Below are 25,370 nucleotides of genomic sequence, written 5' to 3' on the forward strand. Positions count from 1 at the left end.
GCGCTGCATTATTTCGATCCTAGTTGTGAAAGACATTCCTCAAATTTCCTATGTGTAAAAATCTTATGTTTTTAACTCATTGCGAATGGTCTTTCCAATGAGTTCTTTTTTTATGCATATGACAATAGTGTTAATCAAAATTAAGCACATGAAATACTTAGAACTTTTCGAGTTTCATCCACTCATTCTAAATCATTGCCGAAATAAATTTCAGGAATTAAAATAGAAATCCTCCCCAGCGGAGCCAAAAACTGTAGGGAATATTTCAATCATTATCCCTAGCTTGAACCCCACTGTGATCATACACTAAAGTACGGTGGCGTCCAAAGGGAAAGAAGATAGAGCAAAAGAGTCGCCAACAAGTTTTAGGAACTTGTAAACCGTTCACGAGGTGAAGGTTACACCCCTTAACGATCCAGGAGATCGTACTCAACTCCAATAGGTCTGGAACCATGACTGGTTGTTCGGAGATGAAGGTACAAATCCAACCTAAAAGAGATTGAACCTGCCCTAATAATAGGCCTCTACTTTATTCTGATCGTATTCATGTGCGCTTTCTGACTAACATGCAATCAATAAGATTAACCCTAAACCTGTTTAATTTATGTTGGTTGAATATTAAATGCACAAACAAAACTATTATTGGTGATCACTTGAATTGTAATCATATTAACCCTAAATAAGATTATTAATTATCTTATTAAGAGTGATTACAAGTACCAATTCCCTTTAAACATGCATAAAAGGTGTGATCAAGCAATAATAATGATAAACATCAAGCAACATAATAATCATCTTAAATAATTACAACAATTATAATCATGATAATAATAATCACAATCATAATCATGTTAAAGCATAATAATAGCAAGATCCTAGGCATGATACTAACAAAATTAATAACAAACCCTAGCATGTCACTAAACAATAAAAATCAAAGCTTTAACCCTAACATGATACTAACATAAACATTAGGAAGAAAATAGGAAGCATCACAATTGTCATATTTGATATTAGAAATTATAGTCTTTTCCCTAAACATGATAATAGGAAGATCAAAACACCCTAACATGATGCTAGGAATCATAATAATAACCTAGACATGATATTTATATCATAATATCAATAAATCAATTAAAGCACTTACTTTGATGCCTCGTATCTCTTTCTAATAACAAAATACACGCATTAGTAACTTCTAAGGAAAATAATAAAATCAAACAATTAAATTAAATAATTGAAAGAGAGATTTGGGACCAAACCCTCAGATATTAAAACCTTTCACGTTTAGGGCGAAGACAACTTCGAATTTGACTAGGTGTTTCTAGATCTTGTGAATGTGGAATATTGTATAGAAAGCTTGACAGGGAGAAGAGAATTAAGGAGAATAAGAAAACTAGAGAATTGATGATTGAAAACGGAGGTTTTAGGAGGCTATTTATAGAGAAAATCAGCCGGACGGATAGAAAAACAAATCAGAGTTTCAACGAGAATAAAACAGATTAGCGCTAGACGCTAGACATTAGCGCTAGACGCTAAGCCTTAGCGCGAGGCGCTAGAAAATAATTTCACGTGTTTTCTTAATTTTGATAAAATTTAGCCGTACAGAAGGGCAAAATCGTATTTTCCTTAAAAACATTTATTTTATTCTGATTAAAACTCTAAAAAGTCAACCAAAGTCAATTTATCAATGCTAATTAAATTAGGAAAGAACCTTCTAGAAGAATCTAAAAAACTAAAATCAATTTTAATTGCATTAGGAATGATAAATCAATATTAGGCCCTCCTCTAGATCATTGGGCCGCATATAAGGATCAAACCGGGCCCAGTTTAGCAATTTGGCCATAACTTCCTCATTATTCATCGGAATTGGGCTTATAATATATCGTTGGAAAGCTCTTTTCGAACCCGACCCAACTACACTATTATTGGACCCTTGCCATGAATCAAACCAAACTGAATTGGCTGTTTTTTTAAAAATAGGTTTTCCAAAACAGAGAGAAAGAAAAGAAATAAAAACTAGCCGCAACACTAGACTTTCCACGCTTTCACCTCATTCGATTATGATTTGACGCGAAAGGTACTCATCACTGGGTTTGGTTTTGGGGAGACACAAATGGGTGTCTAAAACAACTTTCAAAGGGGACAAAAATTCTCACGTTAATTCACGATATGTAGGATAATGCATGTCAACAAACTTTCTCATTCCTATCCCGTTCAAAAAACGTTTAACAAAATCATAAAGCCATAAGATTCAAGGGTAGAGTGGTATAACCACCGTGAAGGAATTACCTCTCGCCCGGCGAGGTGTTCTAGCCGTTCTTTTTTTCTCTTGGGTAGCAATTCGGATTGTTGGCCAATAAGGAAGCTGCAAATCCGGATCATACTCCTCCCTTGAACTAGAACTCCTCCCAAAAATCGATTGGGACCTCTTTGTAGCCATAATAGAAAAATGGGTAAGAAAATATTTGTTTGAATTTGGGCAAATTTGGTATAGAAGTGTAGAGGTGAAAAGAGGATTAAGAATATGTAAAAATTATTGGATTTGGGTAAGAGATTGAGAGAGAAACTTAGATAGAAGTTAGAGAAAAATGGAGGTTTAGTGAGAGAAAGTATGGAGGAAAGAAAAAGAAATGAGAAAAGAAAGAAGGAAGAAGAAGAAAAAAGACGGGGCTGGTGTGGCGCTCGATCGGGCGGGCTATCGCTTGGTCGGGCGATCTGGTTCTTTATTTGTTTGTTGCTCTCGCGCCTGGTCAGGCGAGCTTCTCCCGATCGGGCGATCTGTTGCCCAGAAATTCTTCTACTCTTGCGCCCGGTCAAGCGATCTAAATAACCGTCAACGTCAAATCTCGCGCCCGATCGGGCGAAAATTGCCGATTTTTCTTGCTTTACTCTCGCGCCAGATCGGGCGAGCTTCGCCTGGTCGGGCCCGAGGCAACTTTTGACGATTGATTTTATTTCTTTTCTCCAAATTTGACTAACTCTTTCCAAACCTGTACAAATCAATAAACTCATTAACTTCCCTCTTCTCTCCTCTCATAAGAAAAAGAAAGAAAAAAAATAGACTAAAAAGTAAGAAAATACGGTTGCCTCCCGCAAAGTGCTGGTTTATCTAGGTCCCGCACGACGTTCTTACTAGGTATTAGAACTAGGATCCTTGGCCTAATGCTTGGTCGGGTGGTTTCTCACCCGGTCGAGCGGTGTTTAGGCCACGACGCGGCTTCTTAACATACCCTATGGAACGCCAATTCACCTTATCTGGTGGATCCTCCTTGACTTGGACTGGGGGTTCTTTAATACTACACACTAGATACCCCTCTTCGATCGATGGTTGCTTCAATTTGACACTAGATTTAGCAATTGCAACTCGATCTAGCAGAACACTTACTGTAGGTTCAATTTCCTTAGCTTGCTTGTTTAATTCCACCTTCTCATCTTCAAAGCCAAGACCGACAGTGTAGAGGGCTCTTTCTATTGCATCAACTTCCTTTTTCCATTTGTCTATCTCATCTGTAAAGGATGCAACACAAGATACCGCCTCTAAGCGATCTTTTACAAGAGCTTGGGGCTTGTTAGAATAATTATGAACCACATTAACACTAAAACACTTCTCCTTTGTCATGGGGCTTTTATGGGTATTATTCAGATTAAAAGTAATTTTATCGTGCCCTACTGATAGTGTCAAATTTCCACATCTCACATCTATAATTGCTCCTGCAGTGTTAAGGAATGGTCTACCCAAAATAGTTGGGGTTTGCATATCCTTAGCCATATCAAGAAAAACAAAATCAAGAGGTATATAAAATTTACCTACTCTAACAGGAACATCCTCTTAAACACCTAAGGGGTATTTAAAGGAACGGTCATCCATTTGTAGAGTAATATTAGTAGCTTTTAATTTACCCATATTTAGCTTGGAACACACAGATAATGGCATAACACTAACGCTAGCACCCAAATAACATAATGCATTATCAATCATTAGATTGACAATATGACAAGGGATATAAAAACTACCCGGATCTTTCAGTTTAGGTGGAGATTTATTTTGAAGTACGACACTACATTCTGTAGTGAAAGCTATTATCTCAACCTCACTAATAAACCTTTTTTGGTGAATATTTCCTTCATGAATTTTGCATATGCAGGAATTTGTGTAATTAATTCAGTGAAGGGAACTGTTACCTACAAATCTTTAACCATCTCTAGAAACTTACCAAACTGCTTATCCAAATTTGTTTTCAAGTGAAGATTTGGGAATGGAAGTTTGATAACTGGCTTTGGAGCATTACTGCTCTTATCTGGAGCTGCTACCTTCCCTGGAGTCGTACCCTGCAATGTATTATCACGAATATTTTACTACTCTTTAGCCCTGCAGGGCTATTAACTACATTGTCAGGTTTAATGGAATCAAGATTAGCATTATTTATTAAAACAGGTTCATCATCTTTGGGCATAGGGGGCCCTTCATAGTGTGAACCACTCCTTAGAGTAATTGCAAAATCTTGATCCGTAGGCCTGGTTGGCTGTGTCGGCAGGGCTCCCTGTTGACGGGCTTGCAGAGTAGCAGAAATTTGCGCAATTTGATTATCTACAATTTTATTATGTGCTATGATCGAATCAATTTGGGCATCTCTACTCTCCATGTGCTTCTGCATACTAGACAGCATCGCTCTAATTTCTGCCAAAGCAGGGTCGGAAGATGAGGAGGGTTGTTGTGGTTGGTTCTTCTGGCCAGCATTGGGGTGGTAATATTTCTGCTGTTGTTGTTGTGGCGCCTGTGATTCTTGTGGAGGTGGCGGATTTTGAACATTGGTGCTCCGGTAGGAAAGATATGGGTGATTCCGGTACCTAGGATTGTAGGTGTTGGAGTATGGGTTATTCTGCCTATAAGCTTGAAAGGCATTGACTTGCTCCACAGAACTCCTGCAATCTTGCTCCCAATGACCTACAATTCCATAATTTTCACAGAAAGCCTCATTAGCATTATTATTAAATGTAGAAACATTAGCTACATTTGCAGTACTAAGATTATCTAATTTCTGGCAAATAGAGGTTAATTAAGCTTGTAAAAAGGATACAGAGTCGACACTATGTTTCCCTTTGTTAGAAAAGCCTCTGGGATTCCCATATTGGGAATTATGTATTGCCATATCTTCAATAACTTGACCTGCATCATCAACATTAAGGTTCATAAACCTCCCACTAGCTGCAGAATCCAATATTATTCTAGATGAATTTCCAATCCCATTATAAAAGGCTTGGATCAACTGCCATTGTGCCAGATTATGGTGGGGGCATTCTCTCTGAAGATCCTTGAACCTTTCCTAGGCCTCATATAGAGTTTCATTAGCCTCTTGGGCAAAGTTCTAAATTGCACTCCTTAGTACAGTTGTTCTCTATGCATGATAATATTTATTATAAATTTAAAACAAGAGTATCCCAGTTAGTTATACCAAGTACAGTTCTATTTAATCCATTAAACCATAATTTGGCTTTTCCACATAGAGAGAAAGGAAAGAGAATCTCCTTGATTTGGTCTTGTGTGACCCCATCTTGTCTGATGGTATTACAGTACTGACAGTAGTTTGCAATATGAAGATTTGGGTCTTCACCCTTAGCTCCACTAAATTGCTTCCTTTCTATCATTGTGATAAATTGGGGTTTAATCTCGAATTGTACCCCATCAAGAGCTGGAGTGGGAGTAAGGTGTGGAAAATCTGTAAGCTTTGGTTGTGAATAATCACTAAGCTTCTTAGGTACTGCCATCTCTGATTCTGGATCTGAAGATACCTCTGAGTCGCTAGAATCGGTTGGAGGGTCTCGGCGATTATTATTATCACCAGAACCCGCCAGGATTTACCTGTAAAAATTCTTTTGTCTATGGAAGGATCGTTTGATCTCAGGATCGAATGGGATATTACCTTATCTGGAACACCTGGGAATAAACAAAGAACTAAAAGCAAATATGAGACTTGCCTCAAAGAACTAACATTCTCTGAGACAAAAAGAAATAACCTAGACTACCGAAAACAATCAGAAATTAAAATGAAAATGTTTCCCCGGAAACGGCGCCAAATTTTGGCAGGCTAAAGTCGTATCACCCAATCAAAAGTAATTCCTAAATCCTCTAATTAATGCAGATAGGGAAGTAGGGTCGAATAATTAATTAAAGTAATCTAAATTATTAAGTAACAAATTAATAATATGTATAGGAAACTAAACTACGGAGATTAAGAGTAAAGAGAAAACAATGAATAAAGGCCTAGGGCATAGGTTCACCAATAAATAATATTCCAGTGTAAAACATAATAATCAATCATCAATCATCAATTAATCAGATTAAAAAGGGCTTTCGCTACGTATTACAATCACAGAATTAATCTACCGGTATTAAATCTCATCTCTCGAATCTCGACTTAACCATTTATAAATGAACCTGCCTATTGAAGCTAGACCTAAACATCAATTCTCATCTCTCGAATCTCGAATCAATATTGTCAAACTCATGCATAAAAGATCAGGCCTAATCTAGTCACAGAGCATTAAATCAATCAATAGGAAATTAATCTAGCATTGATAATCAACAACAATAAATTACCCCTTCATATTATTTATGGATCCCCACAAACCCTAGAAAGGAAACTACTCACACATAATTAAATCTAAACTAATCAAAGCAATAAATAAGACATGATCGAAGCAATAAAATAAATAACTGAGATTAAGAGAAAAGAAATCGTTACCAAAGTAATCAGGAATTAAGAGTTGAGTAAAGAACAAAGTATTAGAGAGAGAAACTAATCTAAAAGCTAAGTAAAGAGAGAAAGTCTAAGATAAGAAATAAGAAAGAGTAAAAAAAAGATACCAAACTTGCTTAACGGAATCGTATTTATACTAAGCAAGTAATCCTAAACTAAAACAACTTAAACGACGATTAAAACCTCCTAATACTGACACGCACCCGATCGGGCGAGGCACCGCCCGATCGGGCCCGCCTTTTTACTATCAGGTGCATCTCTCGCGCTCGACGGGCGCGAGTTCGGGCGCCAGCTTCTCTTCCCCGCCCGGCCGGGCGCGCCTTCGGGCGGGAGTTCTCTTGGCCGGGCCGCACTCTTGGGTTACTCCTTGGTCTTCGACTGGGCTCCAATTCTTCGGGCCAATCCGAATTTCCTCTTCAAGTCTTGAATACTTGGTCCAAATGCCCCGGTATCACATACACCGAGCCCTTAATCACCGGTTCGATCGCTCTAACCGGCCTTAGGCTATGAAGGATGGTCGTGCATCTCCAATGCTCGTAGATACTCCATAATATCTCGGGAAAATGCTCCAAAAAAGCAAATCCCTACAAAAGTTAACCTAATCTACGAGAACACTAGAAAACACCAATTAGTAATAAAAGTGGCTCTAAAGAGCCAAAAACACTACTAATTATTACCAAGGGACAGGGGTAAAATACTATATAAAATGGACATATCAAAAGGCTAATGTGGCACGGTGCATATTGCCGTGTCACGGTGCCTTTTTTCTGGTATTTTCCGCATTTCCTCACGCAATTCGAATAAAAAAGTACACCGTGACACGGCACCACATGCCGCGCCAAAATGGACTTTGGCGTGTCACGCTACATGTGCCGTGTCACGGAATTTTCCCGTGTATTCTCCGCGTAAAACCTACACGAGTTTTATCTTTTAGGGCAGTTATTTTGCCGCGTCGCGACATATTTTTCCGTGTCACGACGGACTTTGCCGTGTTGCAGCAACATTTGCCATGTCACGGCGCCCCAAAACTAGGGTTTTATCTTTTTAGTGTTTCGTGTGTTCCCTCTACTCATTTTCCCTATAAATACCCCATCCTTTCTACAATTTGGGGAACCAATTCATTTCTCTTCCTCTCTTCTACACCAAAAATCATTCTCTCTCTTTCTCATATTCTAAACCTTAAACCTGTATTCCTAATTACATTATTTCTCCCTTAAGCACTCCAAGGAGTCCATACTTAACCCGATGTTCTGTCCTTAAACTAAGGCGTGAAAGGTATAATTGATTGAAGGTTTGGACCAAATCAACTCTTTTGTTTAATTTAATTATTTTATTTTGATTTATATTTTTATTGAAATCACTAAGAATTTATTATGTAGCAGTTTAAAGGAGCACGCGAAATATGAGTAATTAATTAATTTAATTACTTATTTTATTTTATATTGCTAGTATCATGATTAGGTTAATTTATATTTGATTCACTAGTAGAAAAAATCAACTGGGAAGCCCCAAATTGGAAGCGGTTCTTGAATTTCGCTTCCAAAAACCCTCCAAAAAAAAGAGATACATACAAATGGGAAGCAGTTTATGAGTGAACCGCTTCCAAATATTCTAATTGGAAGCGGTTTGAATAATGAACCACCTCCCTTTTTTTTAAAAAAAACCCCTAAAACTCAGTATAGCCACCCCTTATATTCTCTATACCTTCAATTTTCTTATTCTCTTTCTCTCTCCTCTCTTCCCTCTTCTCTCGTCACTTTCTCTCCCCTCTTCATCTCTCTCGTTCTCCTGGTTTCCTCTGATCTTCTTCGATCTGCTTCATCTCCACAAACGCCGATCTTCTGCTTCATCTCGTTCTCCTTTTCCTTTCTTCGACCTTCTTCCCTCTTATTTTTCCTTTTCTTCCATCTCCTTCTCTCTTCGAACCACCACAAACGCCGACCACCACCACAAACGTCGACCGAGCAAGCACCACCAACTCACCTAGCAAGCACCACCATGAATTTCTAGGTTTTTAGGTCAAATTCGACCATGAAAACCCTATATCTAGAGTTTTTCATGGTCGAATTTGACCTTTAAAACCATAATTTCAAGCCAAAATCGGGGATTTGGTGGATTTTAAGGTATGTTCTTTTTTTTTGAGGTTTTTTATTTTATTTTATGGTGATGTGTGGTTGTTTTTATTTGTTTCAGGTGGCCGCAGATCTGGTTTGGGTGGAGTTTGTGGTGGGTAAAATGTTTTTTTTTATAATTTTATTAAAGGTTGGTTAAAGGTGCTTGGTGGTGGTGGTGATACGGTATAAGGGGGCGGTGATACAGTTTTGGTGGGTGAATGTTGGTGTTTGGTGGATGAATTGCGCGGGGATGGTGGTGGTGGGTGGCGGTTGGTGGTAGCGGTTTGGATGTTTTTTTTTTTATTATTATTTTCTTTTTTTTCCATGAAAATGCTGCATTTTTGTTTATACATATGTTGTAACACCCTAGAAATTCCTTTCTTTTAAAATACCTGTTTTGCCCTGTTTAAAACCTTAAATAGGAATATCTAAGACATTACCGCCACCGTGAAAACGGCCAAGGCAACTATCAAAGACACACAGCGGAAGACTAATTTCAAAACCATTCAAAACAAGTCAACTTGAAAAACTCAACTAAACGAAACCAAAGAAAAGTCAAACCCAAGGCAAACGAAGTAAATTAAAATAAACCTACAACTTGGAATCATTATAGGCCCTTATTAAAACCAAACCAACTTCCAAAAATTTTGCGTTAGTCATGCATAATATTATCATAAATAATTAAAGCATTAAACACATCATATACTTATGGAAACTAGCATGATTCGCTCTTCACTCATGCCCATTCATGATTATGCTTCATCACCTGAAAAGCTTCTCTCTACTTGTTTCCACTACTCTCCATTAGAAATGGGTCATCATAGGGCCAAGATAAAGACAAGGACAATAACACACAAACACACACAATCAACAAAGCTGAGTACATAAACGTAGTTAAACACTGTTGAAGCATACAGGTTTTGATGATGAGGAACTTAAACTAATAGCAAACTCATCTAATAAAGATTCTCTAGTGTGTGATTAGTCAAGGTGCAGAATAATCTTGGTGATTGAAGAACAATTTGAATCTAAGAAGACATGCAGAAGATCTTTATTGAAGAAGTTAAACAAATCAGAGGAAGAGTTCTCTAACAAGAACTAAGTTCCCTAACAGGAACGTTCCCTAACAGGAACTTGAAGACTAGCAGTTAAGTTCTTTGGTGGAACTTGATATGCTTGGAGCCCAAGTAATTCATCTGATCAGAGTGCGGCGCAGCAATAATTGTTGAAGTTTATTCTTAGAAATTATTGTTAATATGGTAAGTAGGTTAGTGCACGAGATTTATTAGAAACGTGATAAGTTTGCATGGTAAATAAAATAAATATGGAAAATAATAAAAGATAGATTTTAGGAAAAGATTTTCTAACAAAAAGATTATTTTTCTCTAAAGTCGGTTTATTAAGAAAGATAAGTTTTCTTAATAAATATCTTTTATACTTATTTTCGGAAAAGATTTTATTCCACTTGATTTACTAAAATCGTGTTTAATAAAGATAAGTCAAGTTAACATATTTATCTTTTTAGAAAACCTACTTTCTATACAAGTGTTACTTGTTTAAATAGTAGAGAGCAAAAATGATTTAGGTTTTTGTGAGTTTATGCGTGGAGAAATCACAGTGCTTTAACAAGTAAGTTTACCAAGCTTTAACTTATCATATTACTTTCGGATTTCGTGCATTGCTTACCTATCATAATAGGCGTCTTGTATTTATATTGGTTGGGTTATTTGGGTGATTTGAGAGCTTGAGTTATATACAGGTTTGTGTAAGCTTCTTGGTGAGGCTGAGAGTTTTTGTACTGGGTGGTACGAGTGTTTTGTACTTTGGTAGTACTTATAGTACTTTGGTTGTACGAGTGAATCTAAGTGTGGTGCTTAGATTGGAGAGGATATGGTCCTATCAAGTAACAAGTTCAGTGAGGAACTTGTGAAATAAAGGTCTGTGTCTAATAGGTTGTAACTTGGTGTTTGCCCTATTATAGTGAAGTGTTTTGTGTTTGAAATCCCTAAGGTAGGGTCGAGGTTTTACTTCCAGTTGGGCCCTAGAAGGTTTCCTCATAAAATCTGTGTGTTTGCTTAAGTTCCTATACGCATTATTTATTTATCCGCAAAAAGTAGTCATTTGGAACTCTATACAATTCACCCCCCTCTTGTATTAATCGTCTCAACTAACAATTGGTATCAGAGCGAGGTACTCTCAAATAAGCGAATAACTTTGCTGAGTAAGTTCCTGGAGAGATGAATTACAAAGACAAACTTGAAGAAGGGTATTCTACCCAACGTCCACCCATGTTCAATGGTAAGTTCTACACTTACTGGAAGAACAAGATGGTAATATTTATTAAGGCAGAAAATTAACAGGTTTGGCGTGTTATCGAAGCTGGTGATTTTGAAATAACCATAACCAATGAAAATAAAGAGGTAGTTCCTAAACCTATTTCTGATTATGATAAAGAAGACTATCAAAAACTTGAATTGAATGCTTTAGCAATAAAGTATTTGCATTGTGGACTTGGACCTCATGAACATAATCGTATCATGGGATGCAAGTCTGCTAAACATATTTGGGATCTACTAGAAGTAACTTATGAAGGTACTAATGAGGTAAAACGTTCTAAAATTGATTTGTCGATGTCTAGATATGAAAGGTTTGAAATGCAATCAAAGGAAACCATAGAGGAAATGTTCACTAGGTTCAATGATATTATTAATGAATTGAATTCCCTTGGCAGACACATTCCGATTGATGAACAAGCTAGGAAGATCTTGAGGAGTCTACCACAAGATGAACAATGGAGGTCAAAGGTCACTGCTATGTAGGAAGGTAAGGACTTCACAAAGTTCAACATGGAACAACTAGCTGGATCATTGATGACTCATGAACTACATCTGAGTTCCAACTCTGAAAGTTCCAAAAACAAGAGTCTGGCTCTTAAGGCTCAAGACTTAGAGGAATCAGAGGCTGATAAGGAAGAGATGGCAATGCTAGTAAGAAAGTTCAAAAGGATGATGAACTACAAGAAGTTTGATAGGAACAAGAAATATGCAAGTTCCAGAATCACAACATGTTTCAAGTGCGGCTCAAAAGATCATTTCATTAAAGATTGTCCATTGCCAGACGGTGAGAAAGGAAAGACTAAGGGCAAGGAGCAATCCAAAGAGTCAAGGGTCTACAAACCTTATTTCACCAAGGACAATGTAAAGAAAGCCATGTTAGCCGCTTGGGGAGATTCAGATTCTGAGGAAGAGGAAGAACAACCAGCAGAGGAAACTGCCCATCTATGTTTGATGGCCAAAATAGATAAATAGGCAAAGCTGAAGGAACTAGAGTCTGAGGTATGGTTTTCTCAAAAAGAACTTAGACATTACTCTAAAGAAAACTTAATATCAGCTGTCTTGGAGATTCAAGAAGATCTTAAAGATTTGCATAAAGCTAAACATAAAAGTGATGAAGCTTTGGTTACTTTTAAAGAAACAGTCAGTGGGTTGATAATCTGAAATTTGATATCCAATATAGATTCTTAAGTTTGTTTGATGATAATAATTATTTAAAAGAAACTATAGATAGGTTAAAACATGATAACATAATGTTGAATGTAAAACTATCCTTGATGAAACTCTGTCTTAATGCTCCTGATTCTAAACTTCCTCCACTTGCTCAATATCCGAATTTTGAAAAACTAAAATCTGATTTGAAATTATAAAAGCGGATAAAGCAAGACTTGAGGGGGAACTTGAGAAAGCCAGGAAAGGAAAACAACCTATAGAATACAGAGTTCCTAACTGGATCACCAAAGCTCAAATCAAAAGAACAGAAGGTTTGGGTTTCAAAAAGAAGTTCCAAAAGGAAAAGAAGTATGTTGACCTGCCTATTAGTATAGTATGCTATTTCTGTGGAAATACTGGACACAAACAAGCTAAGTGTCCTAAGAAAGAAAAGAGTTCACAGAAAAATAAAAGGCATGTAGAACAGATCTGGATCGAAAAGAATAAACCTACTGTTGTTACACAGGAACCCAGGGAAACCTGGGTTCCTGAACCTAATGTTTGATTTCTCATACAGGTTCCAGTGAGGGGGAACAACACTTGGTACCTCGACAGTGGTTGTTCTAAGCACATGACTGGAGATAAATCTAGATTTCTCTCACTGGATGCCTACTACGGGGGAACTGTGACCTTTGGTGACAACATGACTGGAAATATAGTTTCCATTAGCAAAGTAGGAAGGTCAAGTTCCCATGCAATTGATAATGTATTCTTGGTCGAGGGCTCAAACACAACTTGTTGAGTATTTCACAATTTTGTGACAAAGGTAACTCTGTAAGCTTTACTTCTAATAAGTGCAGAATAATTCATAATGACACTAGGAACATCATCTTAGAAGGAATTCGTACAGGAAACACATATGTTGTTGATCTTAACAAAGTTCCTAACAGCAGTCTAACATGTCTTAGTGTCATTCAGAATGATCCTTTATTAAGGCACAAAAGATTTGGACATGCAAGCTTTACTCTACTTGATAAATTGAGATCTAAGGAACTAGTGGAAGGTCTTCCATGTATTAAGTTCCTGTATGACAAAGTGTGTGATGCTTGTGTTAGAGGAAAACAGACTCGAGTTTCTTTCAAGTCAAAGAAAATGGTAAGTACCAAAAGACCTTTGGAACTTGTTCATATGGATCTATGTGGTCCTATGAGAATCTAAAGTAGAAGTGGTAAGAGGTATGTTATGATTATTGTTGATGACTTTTCAAGGTTTACTTGGGTTTTCTTTCTTGTAAGTAAAGATGAAACTTTTGATGAATTTTTAGCTTTTGTAAAGAAAGAACAGAGAAGAACAGGAAATCCATTAATTCACCTCAGATTGAAAATTCAAAATTTGATGAATTCTGCACTGAACATGGAATGGATAACAACTTCTCTGCCCCTAGGACCCCTCAACAAAATGGGGTGGTGGAACACAAGAACAGAAGCCTTGAAGACATGGCCAGGTCTATTCTGATTTCAAGTGGTCTGCCTAGGAACTTCTGGGCAGAAGCAGTGAATACAGCATGCTATATCCTTAATAGAGTATCAGTTAGAGCCATTACCAACAAAACTCCTTATGAGCTGATCAAAGGGAGAAAACCTAATATTTCTTACTTTAGATCTTTTGATTGTAAATGTTTTGTTCATAACAATGGTAAAAGGAACTTGGGAAAGTTTGATGAACGTAGTGATGAGGCTGTGTTCTTAGGATATGCCTCTAATAGTAAAGCATATAGAGTCTATAATAAAAGGACAATGTGTGTTGAGGAATCAGTACATATTATATTTGATGAAACTGAACAGTCATTAAATGATGTACAGGAGTGTGATGATGATTTTGAAATTGGACTTGTTCAGAAGAAAGATCCAGATGAAACATCAACATCATTGCAGAAGCAGCAAGTGGAAATTGGTGAGCAAACAAATCTGGAAGCAAATGAATTACCAGAAATGGAGAATGCTCCAGGGACTCCTGTTCAAGAACAAGATCGGAATCGGAATGAGGAGAATCCTGTCGAAGTTCCAACTGAGGCTCAAGAACAAGTTCCTACAGAAGAACCAGTCAACAATGATAAGGAAAGATTGTATCCAGTGAAGGAATTTACTCCTAAACGATGGAAACATCAGAAATCACATCCTGTTGATGCAATCATGAGTGATATTACAAAAGGAACTCGGACTAGATCTCAGCTTAGGAAGTTCTGTGCATTTTATGCATTCCTATCTTCTATGGAACCTAAGAATTATGTTGAAGCTTTAACTGACGCAGACTGGATTAATGTTATGCAAGCTGCACTAAATGAGTTTGAAAGAAATAAAGTATGGCATCTGGAACCTAGACCCAAAGATAAGAAGACAATAGGTCTAAAGTGGGTGTTTAGGAAAAAGCTAGATGAGCATGGTATTATTGTCAAAAATAAAGCAAGACTGGTTGTACAAGGTTTCAATCAAGAAGAAGGAATAGACTATGAAGAAACATTTGTTCCAGTAGCCAGGTTAGAGGCTATTCGTTTACTTATTGCTTTTGCTGCTTATATGGGATTCACGTTGTTCCAGATAGATGTAAAATGTGCTTTTCTAAATGGTTTTTTAAATGAAGAAGTCTATGTAGAACAACCTCCTGGATTTGAAAATCCAAAGTTCCCAAACCATGTCTACATGCTTGACAAAGCTCTCTATGGGCTGACGCAAGCTCCTAGAGCATGGTATGAAAGATTGTCAAAGTTCCTATTACAAAATGGTTTTAAACATGGCAAAATAGATAAAACTTTGTTTTTAAAATCAAATGGAACTGACATATTAGTTGTACAAATTTATGTTGATGATATTCTGTTTGGTGCAACTAATGAATCTCTGTGCAAGTATTTTGCTGACTTAATGAGTGGAGAATTTGAAATGAGCATGATGGGAGAATTAAATTTCTTCCTTGGATTACAAATAAAGCAGTTTGAGAAAGGAATCATGATCCATCAACAAAAGTATATCAAGGAACTGATCAAGAAATACAAACTTGAAAATGCTAAGACAAATGATACTCCAATGGGTATTGCAACCAGATTAGATGATGATCCATCTGGAACTTGTGTTAATCAACCTATGTACAGAGGTATGATAAGATCTTTACTTTACTTAACAGCTAGTAGACCTGACATATCTTTCAGTGTAGGTTTGTGTGTCAGGTTCCAAGCAAACCCAAAGGAATCACACCTGAAAGCAGTAAAGAGAATCCTTAGATACTTAAAAGGAACTGATGACTTATGTCTCTTCTATCCTAGAAGTGACTCATTTGGTTTGCATGGCTTTACCGATGCTGACTATGCAGGTGATTTGGTGAATAGAAAAAGCACTTCAGGTATGGTACAATTCTTGGTACCTTGTTTAGTTTCCTGGGGTTCCAAGAAACAAAACACAGTTGCTTTATCTACAGCTGAAGCTGAATACAAGACAGCAGCAGCATGTTGCTCACAAGTACTCTGGATAAAACAACAGGTTAGAGATTTTGGTCTTATTTTTGAATGTGTACTTATCTACTGTTATAACACAAGTGCTATTTGTATTTCTGAAGATCCAGTTCAACACTCTAAAGTAAAACACATCCACATAAGGCATCACTTTCTAAAAGATAATGTGGAGCAAGGGAACATTAAATTGGAATTTTGTAGTACGGAATATCAACTTGCAGATATTTTGACCAAACCCTTGAACAGAGAAAGATTTGAGAAATTGAGACTGGAACTTGGAATGATCAAGCTGAATTGATTGCTTCTGAAGTTCCTAGATATGGCAAAGTGAAAAATAATGGAAATAGAGCGAAAAGAGCTACTACCACAACCTTGGTGTGATAAACATAGCTAAAGTGTCACCTTTGTTAACTACCAAAGGTAAGTTCATTAAATTGCTCAACTATATAAGTTACTAAATATGTACATTACACATATGTAAAAAGCGTGTTCCAATTGTGTTTTATATAAACTTCTTTTAAGATTAATTGAATTTGGAAAGTTAAGTTTTTGAAAGATTCAGCCAGTAATTTAAAATTTGAAAAATTAATTGAATTTGTTCAATTAATGACTGAACAGTGAAACTTCCTAAATTCCCTCACACCGCTTCATTTATTATAAAAGCTGATTTCACCTACTTCTTTCACCTCACTGTCAAATCAAATTAAACCCTTCCCAGTAAAAACTCTTTCAACCTTTTAAAAACCTTTCCTAAAGCATCAATGGTAATCATTTCTGAATTCGTCTCCTCAGAAGAATCACAACACTCTGAGAATACAATTCAAGAAGAAACATCTCCCTTAGCCATGGTAAAATACAAATCATCTTCTACCTCAAACAAAACTCCCGAAAACCCTAGAAAATCTCCTCTGAAACCAAAAGAAGTTGAAAGTAAGAGCGATCAAGGGGAATCCTCTGTCTCAAGCATTCTTCAGCGACTAAAAGAGTGGAAAGAAAAGAAACAAAGTGAAAAGTCTCTTGAAGAGCAAATTGAGGAAGTTGACGATTATGCTCAAGGGAAAAACTCAAAAGAGACAAAAGAGGAGAACAAAGAAGAAGAAGAGATGGTTGAGGGAGAAGAAGAAGATAAAGAAGAGGAGAACAATTCAGAAAAAGAAGAATCTGAAAAGGAAGATGAAGAAGAGGAAGTGACAGATCAAGCGGAACTTGAGTCACAGGCTGGAAGGTATGTAGTAGGACATCGCATTGATGTAGTTTGGTGTAGAAAAATAAGATTTATAGAATTTCTTGATTTAATTAATTTTCAAGGTTGGGAATTTATGTTGTCAAGAGTTTCAGCAAACTATATGTACCCTGTAGCTATGACTGAATTTTGCCAAAATTTTCAAGCAAAATTAGGGATAATTTTAAGTGTTGTTAATGGGGTAAAAATTGAATTGAACATTGAAACCCTAGGTAAAATTTTGAAAACACCTACTGAGGGGTATGATACCTATATTAAAGGAAAGGGAAGTGTCAATGTAGGTAACTATTTGACTGGTGATATTGTTGAGGCCTTAGGTGGTCAGAGAGGGAAGAAGGTCATGAGTCATAATGATCTTAGTCCCTTAAATAAGCTGTTGTTTAATCTGGTAAAGAAGACTATTTTGCCTAGGACTGCTAAAAAGGGGGAAGCATGCTTGATGGATATGGCAGTATTTTTCTGTATTTCCAAGAAGATTAAGGTTAACTTTCCCTCTTTAATGTACCAGCACTTAGCACACTGTGTTCCCAGTAGGACAAAAGTGGGGTATGGAGCCATTTTGTCCACTGTATTTCAGAATGCTGGAGTAGTTCTGAAGGGTAAATATGGGGCTTTGGATGAAAAGCCAGAAAGTGTGATCAATGAGGAAACCCTAGCTGGGTTAAGTTAGGAAGTTGTGCAAGGAAAAATTCAGAAAATAGAGAAGGGAGAGAAAAAGAAAGAGAAAGTGACAGGGAAGAGGAAGGAAAAGGATGTGTCTAAGTAGCCTGTGAGAAAGAGCAGGAGGATTTTTGCCAGTGCTGTTCCTCAAACCAGTATGGAACAACCACTGGAGTTGGATGTTGAGGAAAATATCCTCAATGGGCAAGTTGCTGAATTAGTTGATAGAATGGAAAGGGTTGAGAGTCAAATGAAGGATTCTGCTGGAAAGCTTCAGGTGCTGACTCTGGAAAAGTTGGTACAGGAGCAGGGGAAGGAGTTAAAGGAACTCAAGAAGCTGGTGCTAAAACAAAACAAGGAACTTCAAGAGCAAAAGGAGTTTCAAGAGCAAGAACTGAACAAGGCTCTACAGGAACAGAAGGAGGAGTTCCTGGTGAAACTTAAGGGTCTTGAAGAAAATTTGGAGGCCTCTGCACAACAGACAAAGGAGGACTATAAGAAAATTCTGGAGTTCCTTGAAACCTAGCCTGCCCTATTGCTGTTTAATATTCAGCCTAGCCTATTTTCTCTGTTTTAGTCATGAACAACTTTAATTTCTGTCTTTAGTATTTGAACAATTAATTTTGTTTGTAAATTTTCTAAATTGTTCAACTGGATGATAAATCTTTTGGTTTTTAATGAATTGTTGGAACTCTGCTTATACTTGTGTGTTTATGTGTATTTTGAACACTTATGCAGAAAGGTAGAACTTACTTGAGGTTGTTTAGCAGCGCTGCCTTTAGTTTCCCAAACTTGATGAATTGCTTGTAGGGCTGTGGCTAGATGCTTAATAACTTGAAAACAGGACTTTTTGATAATGCCAAAAGGGGGAAAAGATTAAGCAAACTTGGAAGCTATAGTTGTTCTGGGTTTCAGTTGATAAAGTATCAGAACTCTCTCTGATATGATGCTTGAGTAGTTTAGTTAGTTTAGTTAGCTTCTTTTAGTTTATTTCTGTTTTTGTTTAATTTTATTTTATTGCTGTTTGTTTATTTTTGTTCTGTGTTTACTTTCTGTCAATAAATTAAAAAATGAAAAAATACGACCTTCTATTTTGTTTAACTTATTCTAGAGTTTGCTTAAGTTTGTCATCATCAATAAGGGGGAAATTTTTGAAGCATAAAAGTTTTGATGATGAGGAACTTAAACTAAAAGCAAACTCATCTAATAAAGATTCTCTAGTGTGTGTTTAGTCAAGGTGCAGAATAATCTTGGTGATTGAAGAACCATCTGAATCTAAGAAGACATGAAGAAGATCTTTATTGAAGAAGTTAAACAAATCAGAGGAAGAGTTCTCTAACAAGAACTAAGTTCCCTAACAGGAACGTTCCCTAACAGGAACTTGAAGACTAGCAGTTAAGTTCTTTGGTGGAACTTGATATGCTTGGAGCCCAAGTAATTCATCTGATCAGAGTGCAGCGCAGCAATAATTGTTGAAGTTTATTCTTAGAAATTATTGTTAATATGGTAAGTAGGTTAGTTAACGAGATTTATTAGAAACGTGATAAGTTTGCTTGGTAAATAAAATAAATATGGAAAATAATAAAAGATAGATTTAAGGAAAAGATTTTCTAACAAAAAGATTATTTTTCTCTAAAGTCGGTTTATTAAGAAAGATAAGTTTTCTTAATAAATATCTTTTATACTTATTTTCGGAAAAGATTTTATTCCACTTGATTTACTGAAACCGTGTTTAATAAAGATAAGTCAAGTTAACATATTTATCTTTTTAGAAAACCTACTTTCTATACAAGTGTTACTCGTATAAATAGTAGAGAGCAAAAATGATTTAGGTTTTTGTGAGTTTATGCGTGGAGAAATCACAGTGTTTTAACGAGTAAGTTTACCAAGCTTTAACTTATCATATTAGTTTCGGATTTCGTACATTGCTTACCTATCATGATAGGCGTCTTGTATTTATATTGGTTGGGTTATTTGGGTGATTTGAGAGCTTGAGTTATATACAGGTTTGTGTAAGCTTCTTGGTTAGGCTGAGAGTTTTTGTACTGGGGTGGTACGAGTGTTTTGTACTTTGGTAGTACTTGTAGTACTTTGGTGGTACGAGTGAATCTAAGTGTGGTGCTTAGATTGGGTAGGATAGGGTCCTATCAAGTAACAAGTTCAGTGAGGAACTTGTGAAATAAAGGTCTGTGTCTAATAGGTTGTAACTTGGTGTTTGCTTTATTATAGTGAAGTGTTTTGTGTTTGAAATCCCTAAGGTAGGGTCGAGGTTTTACTTCCAGTTGGGCCCTGGAAGGTTTCCTCGTAGGATCTGTGTGTTTGCTTAAGTTCCTATACGCATTATTTATTTATCCGCAAAAAGTAGTCATTAGGAACTCTATACAATTCACCCCCTCTCTTGTATTAATCGTCTCAACTAACAAACACACTAACATGCTTTCACCTATCAACACACACTTACCTCAATGCACTTGTTTACAAGCACACACAACATTCAACAAAACTCTTCAACTAGACACTAAATAATTTATTTAGCATTGATCATGCATCGAACGTGTTTCCAACTTTACCTCCCCCAAACTAATTGAGGTTACTGACACGGGAGCTAACCGTGCCAGCATCAAAACCACACATAGGTGGCGAAATTCCTGCGCATAATAATAATAAAAGGAGTGTACAGCGTCCTGTACTTTTGTAGAAGTTATGATCAAATATAAATAAAGTGACATAACTCCCCCCATATGTTCATACTCAAGGTATATACGTTCCAAGAGTTTTGGTGCGTAATCTCTTTCACTTTATGTTATTACATATGATTAGACTTGGTGATGACTCTCAAACCATAAACATTCAATCAACAATAATTATTCAATCAATCAAATATATCAATTTAGTTCTTGAATAATTAGTGACCACATAATATTTAATGTTGAACCCTTTTTAATTATATCTCGGTGCCAATGACACTTTAAACGCATAAAGCGCCATAAATCCTATCCCTCGGTGTTAAAAACACCTTAAGTGCACTAAGGCACCAACATACAATTTATTTCTCGTGTAAATAGACACTTATATAGCTCCTTCCTCATATTTATAACATCAATAAAAATTATATGAACCATAATAAAATTCCTTTTCAATAGTCCAAACCAAATTAAACATTTAGTTTAATTAAACATGCTTTCTAACATGTCATAAATAATATTCCAAACTATTAATTTTCATTCAATAATCCATCACAAATAAATCATGTTTCATAATCCAATCACCAATAACATCCAAATCAAAATTTCCAATCCAAACCTAGCATGATACTACTTGTAATCAATCAAACACATTTAGCAAGCTATTATATTAACGTAATTATACTAAGTACGCGAATATACCTCAAATAAGCCCTTAAAGTAGCCGATTACACTACAACAATTCCCGAATCAAGTCTCCTACATAAAGGGACAATAATACTATATTTGTTCTCCTTGTATACACAATTTCCAGCAACTTAAATTTACTTTAGACTACTTAAAAAAATCTGAAAATTATTTAAAAACCCCTAATTAAACTCCTTTTTAATGGGTAATCACACCCTTTTATTAAAATCACAATTATACTACTTTAAATAAAATTTCAGAATTTTAAACTAATAAAAAACCCTTTAAAACTTCATCAAAATACATGTTTACACTTAAATTATCCATAGAAACATTAAATTATCTCTTACCCTTTAAACTCAAGCATAAAATTTAAAGCATAAAAAAAAATTCATTAAAAATCAAAAACTGCTCGAAAATCATATTTAGAGGCTGAATTTGGCCTTGAGAGATTGGTGCGAGTCTTTCTTAAAACGTTGTTTTCACATGGAAAACACTAATTTTTTTTTTAAATCAAAATCGGATGAGTTTAGAACCTGATCGGGATTAAGACGGGATTAATATTAACGAACAGAAATTTAAAAATTTAAACACGAATTTACGTGTTCAAAATAATCTGGAATTAAGTTAAACTAATCAGTAGTTATAATCACCAAAATTTCAAAACATCATTACTATAAAAGCCCTAAAACAATTGTTCATAAAACCCTAAAATCATGATTTTCAATAATTAAAACCCCTAGGTTATAAAATTTACAAAATCTAAAAATTATCACATTTATGAAATCTGAAATTATAAAGTTTAATCATCAAAATACAATTTGATACTAATTAAATTAATTTCAAATAATAAAATCAAAACCCATAAATCAATAATTACAATTACACAAATTAATAAAACAAAGGAGAAAGAAAATAAGACTAACCTTTTTCTGTGGGAAATTTTTGGGGGATTCATGGGGTATTTATAGAGTAGAGAGTGTAGGGTTAAATTTGGGCTTATAAAAATGTGGGCTTAAGTTATGGGATAGGGCTTAAGTTACTGGTTTTGGAATGGGTTATTCCAATAAGAGTATGTAGGAATAATTTACATTGCCCAATAATTAATAAACGTTTGGCTCAAAATATAATTTACTTTTATAAAACCTCATATTTAAAATACTTTAACCCTTTAAAATATTTTATTAAAATATGTGAGCCCTTAACAATACATTTTATTAATACTTAAATACTTTCTAAAATACATAAAAATACGGGGTATTACATATGTTAATTGATTGTATTTTAATTTAAGTATTTTTTTTTCAGATTACAATTTCTTTTTTTTTGATGAAAATGTAATACTACATCATTTGATTAATAAAAATAATGTTTATGCATATTTAATTGTTTGTATTTTAATTTAACTGAAAAAAATTCGTAAAAAAAATAAATAAATAAATAAATAAAAATTAAATTTAGGGATAATGGGAAGCGGTTTTGGTCCGAAGCTGTTTGGCGCCAAAACCGCTCCCCATTACCTCTAAAAGGGAAGCAGTTTGAAACGTTTCCCATTTAAATGTGCAATGGGAACCCCCCTAAGCCGGAGCGGTTCAAAACCGGATCTCATTAGGGGGTTAGAACCACTTCCCTTTTAGTGTTTTCTACTAGTGAATTGACTAATAATTTATGAGTAAATTGCTTCCAATATTAATGTTTATTCTATTATATTAATTATTGATCACCATATTGCATGTTTAAAGGGAATATGTTACTGAAAATCACGACTAATAAGATAATTTGGATGACTGGTTTAGGTTCCTTATTAATCTTGTTGTATAATCAAGTGATCACGATATTTTAGAATTATATGTTGCATTAATACTCAACCAATTTAGCCTAATAATAGTTTAGAGCAATTTGAATTTTTGTTGGCATGCCTTTAAGATCGCAGGAATAACTTTTCACTATAGGAATTGAATAGAGGCCAATACGGGCGAACGTGACTCCATAACTCACTTCGTACCATCATCCCCGATCCTCCTTTTATGGTTCCGAACCATATGAATTTAGTAATCTCATGGATTATGAATGGGGCGTAACCTTCACGGGTCAATCGTTGTTTCCTATCGTTGTCCCTTAATCGTGGTTGCCTTAAATGATTTGTGAACGGTTTACAAGTTCCTAAAAAACTTGTTGGCGGCTCCCTACTTTCCTTGTCCCTAATCGTATTATGTTAATTCCCACTTCCTATGAGTGCCGAACATATTCACACATGCTTTAACGTAGGCGCACTTCGAACGACGCCTACAATTTGGCGACTTCGCTGGGGAGGATTCTTGGCTATTTATCGATTTGAGTGATCGATATTTAATTAAGATGAGTGGATGAGACTTGAAAGATTCTTGAAAATAATCCTGTGATTAAATTGGCATTTTTACATATGCATAGACGTTTTAACGTCGTATTTCAGGTCTGTCCCGTAGGAAAAATTGGATAACCAAGTCGTGAACGAAGAAAATAGGGGCACCAGTCAGATTCTTGACTGTCGTGCTACGGCAGAGCTTGCCGTGTCACGGCGCAAGGCACCATGACGCGGTGTCCAGCACCGTGACACAGTAGATTCTGTCATGTCGCAGCAGTCCTGAAATTCTTTCAGTAGCTTTATTTCTCTTTTCACAGTCAGCTTCCTTTGATTTTTCTGAAAAAAAAACGTGTGTGTTCTAGATATGTCTTAGCCCCGGGGGATTTAAACTCTATCAACCTAAAAACGCTCATGGCAATAAGGGTTCATCCGAGTTATTAAACCACCCAAACCATGGTGTCGAGTTCGATTTAATCATGAACTCGCGGAGCCACCCGTTGGCATACACCCTCAAGGGAGGTTGCCTTACCAATGCGGCCAAACTCTTAATTATGGTACCCTTTGACACCAAATAAACTTTACCATAGTGGAACATATAACTTGACCTTAGGTTGCGAACTCTTCTTTGCATCATTGTGCCTACATTCCCTATATGTGATAATTTTTTATCTTAACCTTAACAAGTTTTCTTTGTCTATGGTGGTTTATTTTATGACTTACTAATGCCAATGGACCGAACTCACTTAGTAATTAGCGCAAATACTGAAGAAAAAAAACCCAAAACACCAGGAACTGATCGCCGCGCCACGACAAAAAATGTCGCGTCACGGCAATTAGTGTCGTGTCACGGCAATCAGTGTCGTGTCACGGCAATCAGTGCCGTGTCACAGCAGGTTGTACCGCGACACGGTATAGTTTTCCGTGTCACGATGCCCGGGGAATAAGTCCAATCAGTCATTTTTAGTCTTCCGTGCTAATTTGGTCCTCACGTTAGTCATTTTGGTTACTGTTCACATGTCTAGCCATACGATCATACCATGAGTCTTATAACATCACTAAATTACTCACAAGTCAAGTATAGTCCACACACTTTCTTTATTTTTCGACTCGATTCGTGCACCATGTCATTTATGATTGTATACTAGGTTCATGCACCTTTTTTTTCATAATAAAAAAACGAGTGGAGTTATTTCTCACATGTTTTCAAATGTCCATTTTTCCCCTTCTTTTCCTATCTTGAGCAAAGAGTCAAACAATTAAGTGAATTATTTTATTTTAGTACTTGGTCAAGGAGCAGGGGTAGATTAATACGGTTCGAGTCATCACCGCAATAATCTCTTAGATCTAAGAGGCGTTCACCTCCAAACTACTTTCAGTTTGTTCCAATGGACACTAAGGAAGATATTGAGAACATCAAAAAATCCATCGAGGCACTTTCTTCCATGATGAAAACCCTTACCACTAGGGTCACTACCATGGAACAAAACAAGGTCACTATTTCTACCCCTGGCAAATTGAAGGAATAGATGTGTAAGGTTTCTGAGGATTTCACTTATATGGAATAGCCTCCCACTCCTTTGGATGTGAAAGACAGACTCCCTGAAAAGTTCTCCACTGCTGATATACCAAAGTTCAAGCCTACTGACAATCCGATATTTCATTTGAAAGCGTTCTCTTCAACCATGGCTCTTAAGAGATTGGACGTAACACTCTTCCCTACGGTGTTCCCTCTCTCCTTAGAGCATGCTTGCCAACAATGGTTTTATTCCCTAGATGCCAAGCGTACTACGACTTGGCAAGATGTCACCGACAGTTTCATGAATCGTTACTAGTGTAACATTCAAACCAAAACTTCTGAACGTGATTTCTCCATTCTCAAACAGAAAGAGA

At 36.1% G+C, this 25,370-nt stretch overlaps 1 non-coding gene across 1 annotated transcript; it reads left to right on the forward strand.

Annotated features, from left to right (window-relative positions):
* The first annotated feature begins 5,283 nt into the window (after positions 1-5,283).
* On the forward strand, positions 5,284-5,390 carry LOC145625762 (small nucleolar RNA R71). Its single transcript, XR_014110667.1, has one exon. It is a non-coding gene; the product is annotated as a small nucleolar RNA R71 (small nucleolar RNA).
* The last annotated feature ends 19,980 nt before the right edge of the window (positions 5,391-25,370 follow it).

The sequence above is a fragment of the Chenopodium album genome, chromosome 3 (genome assembly GCF_948465745.1).
Source record: "Chenopodium album chromosome 3, dcCheAlbu1.1, whole genome shotgun sequence".
Taxonomy (NCBI): Eukaryota; Viridiplantae; Streptophyta; class Magnoliopsida; order Caryophyllales; family Amaranthaceae; genus Chenopodium; species Chenopodium album.